Source organism: Polypterus senegalus, chromosome 9 (genome assembly GCF_016835505.1).
Source record: "Polypterus senegalus isolate Bchr_013 chromosome 9, ASM1683550v1, whole genome shotgun sequence".
In the NCBI taxonomy this organism is placed as follows: Eukaryota; Metazoa; Chordata; class Cladistia; order Polypteriformes; family Polypteridae; genus Polypterus; species Polypterus senegalus.
In genome coordinates, this window is record NC_053162.1 from 50,664,994 (window position 1) to 50,672,157 (window position 7,164).

Sequence of the window (7,164 nt, forward strand, 5' to 3'; positions counted from 1 at the left end):
TATGTGTATGTGTGTATATATGTATATTTATTTGTATGTATGTATGTGTTGTGAACCTTGCCCCGGACACAGACAAGCAGACATGTTAATGTCACCCACAAACACACGTTTATTCTTCATCTCGTTTTACAATTCAGCTCACTAATCCCCAATACCCCTCAGTCCAGGCCACTCCAATGCCTTCTCTTTTCTTCTTCTCTTTTTTCTCTCTCTCTCTTTCTTTTCTTCTTACTGCCTCCTCCCTTCTCCAGACGTTGCCACTCTTCCACCTGACTCTTGTCTCTGACTGGAGGGAGGCGGCCCCTTAAATTGGAACCCAGATGGGCTCCAGCTGCTTCCCGGCAATCAGTCCTAGCCACATCCCAGTGTGGTGGAAGTGCTGGCTGCACACCCGGAAGCCGTCCGGGTGTCCCCTGTCGTCTTCCCCCCAGCACTTCCTGGTGTGGCGGAAGTGCTGGGATCCAGGGTTCCTCAGGCACCTGGGCGCAGCCTGGCGGTGGCCATGGGCCCCTACAGGGTTGGGCTTCCAAGCCGTCTACCCATGGCCCCCAATACAACCAGGGCGATCGCCCCCCTTGCGGTCTGGAGGAGGCACAAGCCCTCCTCTGGTCTTCCTGGGCATCCTGGGGACCACAGTGTATATGTATATGTGTGTGTGTGTGTGTATGTATGTGTGTATATGTATGTGTATATATATGTTGATATGTGTACAGTAATCCCTCCTTGATCGCGGGGGTTGCGTTCCAGAACCCCCCGCGATAGATGAAAATCTGCGAAGTAGAAACCATAAGTTTGTGTGGTTATTTTTATATATTTTAAGCCCTTATAAACTCTCCCACACTGTTAACATTATTAGAGCCCTCTAGACATGAAATAACACCCTTTAGTCAAAAGTTTAAACTGTGCTCCATGACAAGACAGAGATGACAGTTCTTTCTCACAATTAAAAGAATGCAAACATATCTTCTCTTCAAAGGAGCGCCGTCAGGAGCAAAGAATATCAGAGAGAGAGAGCGAGATAAAAGCAAACAATCAGAAAATCAATACATGCTTTTAAGTATGCCGAAGCACCGTGATAAAGCGGCATTTTGTAGAGGACCGTCCGTATCCTCTAGGCAAAATCCTCAGTGCAAACAGCCCCTCTGCTCACACCCCCTCCGTCAGGTGCAGAGAATGTCAGAGAGGGTGAGAGAGAGAGAGAAAAGCAAACAATCAAGCATCGCGCGGGAAGCATATCTGATATCATTGAGGAGTTTTAGTTAATATGTAATACATGCTCTGATTGGGTAGCTTCCAAGCCATCCGCCAATAGCGTCCCTTGTATGAAATCAACTGGGCAAACAAACTGAGGAAGTATGTACCATAAATTAAAAGACCCATTGTCCGCAGAAATCCATGAACCAGCAAAAAATCTGTGATATATATTTAGATATGCTTACATTTAAAATCTGCGATAGAGTGAAGCCGCAAAAGTCGAAGAGCGATATAGCGAGGGATTACTGTATATACATATATATGTAGATGTGTATATGTATATGTATATATATCTATATATGTGTATATGTAGATATGTATATATGTATATGTATATATGTTTGTATGTGTGTGTGTATATATATATATATATATATATATATATATGACAGCAGCACTCATAACAGTGACAAAACAATTACATTGACAATTTTAAAATGTTTCCTTTTTTTTCATTACTTCTTTAACACACAACTTCTTCCACTGAGAAGCACGGGTGTTTTGCAAGTCTAAAATAAGTGGTGTATGCTGATGCAATACATGAAGTGGCCAGCAGAGGACATAAATAATTATATGCCAGGGACGCTAAACAAAATTAAATAAAACTTAACAAAAATGATTCATGAAAATGAGAAAAGGATCCATTTTATTACAGGTATAACCTTCTTACTCAGAAATGACTTAGGGATTCCCAGGGGCTGTGATCCTAGAACCCCCCATATCAACACTAGGTTTCCCTACACTGTTGGACTGCAACCTTCTTTTAAAGGGCCACTCATCTTCTCCCTAGTGTACTGTTTCACTGCTTAGTCTCCACCATGGTCCTGCTGGTATAGGATTACCTCTAAAGTGTTAATTTCCAAAGCTTCAATGATACATAAAAACGCAATGACCCATTATGATAACTGGTTATCAGAAATACTCAAGAAATTTTTTTCCCATAAGACTTTTAATAGGCCCTTGGCAAAAAATAGCATCCTGCCTTTTAATGAGTAGAGCATACCATTTTCTTCTCCTTGCTTTTCCTGCTTGGTAAAGATGCTAAAATATCACAATGTGACTTAAAAGGTCAAAATACAAAAGACATTTAGTAATGGGTCATAGCTTCAGTTAACATTAAGAATGTGTTTACCTTCATCAGAAAGAACATCACGAGTGAACTTGAACATAAAGGATGGGATAGCTCTCTGTGTTAGTGTGCTAGAAATTATGCCCAGGAATCTGAAGTTATCTGCCATTTACATTTATAACATGTATATTTATTAATTTATCAGGCGATTTTATCCAAAGCAATTTACAAATGAGGTTAACACAATCGAGTAAACATCAGTCAGGGGAACTGGAACTGGTTGGTAGCTCATAGAGTAACTCCTGCCAGTTGAAAGATGCAGAAATCCAGACATAACAAGACTAAAGCCTGGAGCAGGAATTGTGCTGCATACTCTGTCAGATATGAACTGATGAATCTTCAGGACTGAGATACTGTAGATAGATAGATAGATAGATAGATAGATAGATAGATAGATAGATAGATAGATAGATAGATAGATAGATAGACACACATTTTGATCTAAACACACAACAGAATGACTATAAAGCAAGGAAATTAAAAAGAAAGAAAAGTCCTGACTTGGCAATCACAGTGAGGCATTATGCAGACGTATAGCCATTGGCATAAAGGTGTCCCAGTAGTGTTTCTTGAAACACTTTTGCTGAATGATTTGTTGTCTGAAGGTACTCAGTGTAAGTGTATCAGAGAGAGGATATGCAACTTAGTTCATAATAACACCCAGTTGTCTTTCAGCTCTCTTAATTTGCTATGACCTCCAAGGGGTGCCGAGTGCTTCCTGTAACTTTGTTTGTCTTTTTAATTAGGTTGTTGATTTGGTGGGCTTATCTTGAAGTGATTTTACCAGCCCAGAATACCCACATGTAGAGAATTGCACTGGCCATTACAGAGTTATTGAAGATGAGAAGGATGTCACTTCCTATTTTAAAGGAACACAGTCTCCTAAAGAAAAGCAGTCTGGTCTGCCCTTTCTTATATAGTTCCCCATTGTTCCGAGAACAGTCCAAACTGTCATTACTGTGGACGCTCAAGTACCTGTAGGAGTGGACCAACTCTACATTCACTCCTTGAACAGTGACCAGACGTACAGAAATTTTGGCAAGGCAAAAATCAATATCCAGTTTCCTTGGTTTTGCTGATGTTAATATGCAGACAATTCTTTCTTTGAAACGAAGTTCTCCACCTGACTTCTATACTCTGTCTCATCCTCTTATCGATGCACCCCATAAGTGCAGAATCAACTGAGAATTTCTGCAAGTGACATGACCTGGCATTATATTTATATGTTGACGTGTATAGAATAAAGATTAAAGAAAACAGGACTGTTCCTAGTGGTGCTCCAGTGTTGCTCACATCGGTATCAGAAACACAATCCTTGAGTCTCACAAACTGTGGCCTGCCTGACACATAATTGATTAAATGGGTGAAAAATGGTTAGTAAAAGATGTCCAGTCATTTGTCACCACTGACTTGACAGGTGTTAACAATAATAAGCCAAGATAAACAGAGATGAGGTGTTGAATAGACTCTGTGGTTGGGATAAAAAGGAGGTCATCTTTGCCAGGTTGAGCCAGAAATGGTGCTTCTTTATCCAGGTTGAGATATCAGTAAAACATGCCTAGATTACTAGCTGATACAGTGTGGTCCTCTGGAGGAAACGACAGGTACAGCTGTGTGTCAGTGACATAGAACCAATATGAAAAATCGTGAGATTTGCCTAGTGAGGTTGTCTATAAAAAGAAGAAAAGAGGACCAAGAACCAGTCCTAAGGAATCCTTGCTTGATGCAGCCTTCACATCTCTCCTCGAGAGGACACATGTTAGGATATACCCAAGAGGTGGGATTCAAAGCACCTGAGGGTAGTCCCAGTGATGTCAGTGTCAGAGAGGGTGACAAGTAGGATCTAATATTTGACTGTGTCAGCCAAAGGTGCTAGAGCGATCTGGTAGGAAAAGCACTGATGACATATTGGTAGTTCGACAACAGTCAGTGGAGCTGTCTCAGTAGAATGGCAGACTGACTGATTAGGATCAAGCAATCTGTTCTGTATAAGCAAAGAAGAGACTTGATTAGAGACAGTGCATTCAAACATTTTGGATAGAAGTGAGAGGAGAGAAAGACTGGTCAATAACTGCCTACTTGAGATGGGTCAGGTGTGAACTTTACTTCTACAACTTTTCCAGTAAGGCTACAGAAACTTAAATAACCACTCAGTACAACTTTGGTGAGCAGAAATACATTTCAAATTGAACTAGATGTTGAACTTTAATGTGGGTGGGCTACAACAGTAGACGATCACACCTGGTAACACACCTGTCAGATAAGAACAGTAAGTGGAGGCTGTAATGGGTAAGACTCACCAAAACTGTACAGTTTGTGACTGGAAAAAACATTGCCTGGTCTGGTGAATCTCAATTTCTGCTGAGGAACAGACATGGTAATGTCAAAAATTGGCACAACAACATAAATCCATGCACACAGCAGGTCTTGGTGTAGTGTAGAGAATGTTTTGTTTGCCGCACTTTGGGTTCTTTAATACCAAGCCACGGCTTATTAGAGTATTGTTGCTTACCATGTGCATCTCTTCATGGCCACATTTTGACCATTGTCTAATGGCTATTTCCCTCATGATAATGCACCATGTCACAAAGTAAAAATTGGCTCAGACTGCTTTCATAGACATGACACTCACCAGATCTGAATTTCAATACAACACATTTGGGATTTAGTAGTATGGGAGATTCGCAGTATGAATGTGCAGCTGACAAATCTTCACAAATTGCCTGAAATTGTGTCTCCATAGACCAGAATCTCAAAGGAATGTTTCCAACATCTTGTGGAATCCATGTCATGAAGAACTGGGGCTGCTTTTGAGACCACAAGGTTCTACCCAGTATTAGCACAGTGCTCAGTGAATGTACATTATATATACACAATATACAGTATATACGTTGCAAACAATATTTATCCTTAAATAGTATACTTACAGATATCTCATATGTTGAGTATTTATACATTTTGGTTGAAGTATAAATAAATAATCATGTACCTCTGAATCAATAACTTAAAAAGAATGAAAAAAAACAATTTAAATGAGAAGAAATGCTTCAAGAGAATTTGTTAATCATTGAATGATGTCCTGTTAACACTGTTATCTAAATTCTCAAGCAACTCAGTAGATATAATTACCTTTGAAATTGCCCTTTGATTCTTTGGTTCATCAAATAATTGTAATATGGGGAAAAGGCCAAATTCTTGAGACCCAGACATAGAGCACTGATTATACTTTTTCATAGCTGAGCTGTGGTGCACATAACGGACTTAGTGCTTCCTGTTTCACACAGTCTTTTATCATAACCATACTCTTCTTAAAATATATTGCAATTGGGATCAACTGCTAAGAAGGGTGCAAATCAATCAGATCTATCTACATGCTTATTGCAGGGTCTGGCAGTAAAGTACTGAAAGAGACTACAGAAATCAATGTGAACAGCAAAACTCTATAAGCCATCTTATTTGGCCAGATACTTTGCTTTATCAGCAATGACATATTTTGCTTAGTGTAATTTCTAAGTGGTTTTCAAAATGATTTTGGATAATATATGACATAGAAATTAACTACTTCATGGCAATTTGTTTTACTCAGGGTTGAATGATATCTTAAATGAATAATCTAAAAGTGCATATGGCATATTCGGTATTGACGTAGAGTGATGTCCTAGTCTACAGTATAACTCAGCTTGCACTTTATACACTTAGATTAGCACTATTCAGCTTTAGGTATCCTGCCTGGCATCCTGATCCCATCAGCTCACACAATCTAAGGAACTCTCAGTTTATATAATACAACATAAAAAAAGCATAAATTGTGAGACTTGTATGCTTCATTATCAGCCTGAATGACATCAGTCTTAATTGTTTACCAGAACTAAGAATGACACTGATAGAGCCTTGACAAGATGACATTACTTCCTTCATTACTTTACCGAAAAAATAGTGATGTATCTTGACTAAATTGGTGCACAGATTTTTTTTTTTAAATAGCTTCTCATCTCTCACGCTTAGCAGGTGGATTGAACAGTAAGTTTCCACATTTAGGTCTGCCAAATAAAAACCCTGCTTGTGTCTATTGATCAATTTTTAGAGCCACTTATCCCATTCAAGGTTGTGAAAGAGCCAGAACCAATCATAGGCACAACAGGTGCAAAGCAGAATCTTACTGTGAATGGTAGGAACAAGGTAACATGTATGCGGGCAATTTAACATCATCAATTACTCGCACAAATAAGTTTGGACTGTGCAGGTAAAAGGAAAATTTTAAGTTTAACTAAAAAAAAAAAAACAAGAGAGAAAAAGCAAATGCATTACAGAAGGCTATGGAGCAAACTAGTTCCCTTTCAATATCTATATGCAGCTTCCAAGTATAAAACCATGTATAAAGTAATAATATTGTAGACGTTTATAGTTTGATCACACTGTATTCCAGTCTGTTTGGTTTTTTTTTTTCAGTTTTTGTTTGGCAGTGGTAGAGGCATTGCTCTATTTTTCTTTGTAGTCCTCCTGTTCTGTAATACAAGATTAGAAATATTGCAATGGTCATTTCACAAAATGTGAGTTATACTGTTTCTGGAAACTGAGGTTTGAGTGGAATTAAATTAGAATTATTAACTTTGGTATGATAATCAGACTACTGCTATTCTTAAAGGAGAACTTTAAGATTCTCCACCCAATTTCGACACACTAATTTTGCATCTCTATTACAGTGAGAGGTCTAATATAATTGTTGAATTTTAATTAGTGCTCACCTTTCCTGCCAATACTGTAATTTACACTTGACTTTC